The following is a 1000-nucleotide window of genomic DNA, read 5'->3' on the forward strand; positions in this document are numbered from 1 at the left end:
ACATGTAAATGGGAAAGGGAGTTAAACCCTTTTACACTGTTTGAAAAAAACAACAACAATTTAACACTCTTTCCCACTGTGTATCCCCAGTGATCAAAAAAATGGGGCCAAGAGATACACTCCCAAATCCAAACTGTCAAAATGTAGGCAGCCAGACTGAGTTAGGATTTACCCTGGTCCTTCAGATTGGGGTCAGTGTAATATACTTACCCAGTCTTCTGGTGGATTTGGAGTCCAGCGCCGTCTACTCCCTAATCAGCTCCCACAGCGTCACTCCACTCCTCTTATCTAGTTGGCAATTTAGCTTATAGCCAAGGAGTATGACATGCTTGGTGTAAGAATAGAGTAGTCACTATATCTTCACTCATCATCCTGGATATATGATTTGCATACTCACTGCACCACTATCTGTGGAGTGTATGTCTATGGAAAACCTGGACTGCAGCACCTTTCTTTGTGCACTCTGCATGGACTCTTTTTTTCAGTTAAAATTGCAACACCATCTCTTGTGCTCTCTGCATAGACTCTCAGGTTAGCTAAACTGCAGCACCATCTTACATATACACCACTGGACAATCTGACATAGCTAAAAAAGTATACACATTTATTTGGACTAACATGCAGACTATTACTGCAATGTACATTACTGTGTTTAATATGTTGTTTGGTGATTGGTGAGATATTTTAAAATCATTTGCTAGACTAGCCTATTAATGGTTATGACATGTCTGCCCAATTATAACTACTTTGGCTTCTTATTGTGTGTTGCTCAAATTAACTTATATTTTTTTTATTTAAGGATTGGACATTTATGTACAAGCTAGACATTTCCATTGCCACTGCATAAAGAGCCTCTCTGAAGCCTTCCAGCATACTTTAACTCTTTCTGAGTTTGGACTACTACTAAGATTCCCTGCTTCATATTACTATTGCAAGGTCATTTCTGTAAATCACTGTAGGAGCAGCCTATCTACAGTTGTGATCTAATGAGAACTGTAGT

Source organism: Nanorana parkeri, unplaced genomic scaffold (genome assembly GCF_000935625.1).
Source record: "Nanorana parkeri isolate BGI_ZX_2015 unplaced genomic scaffold, ASM93562v1 scaffold861, whole genome shotgun sequence".
Lineage (NCBI taxonomy): Eukaryota > Metazoa > Chordata > Amphibia > Anura > Dicroglossidae > Nanorana > Nanorana parkeri.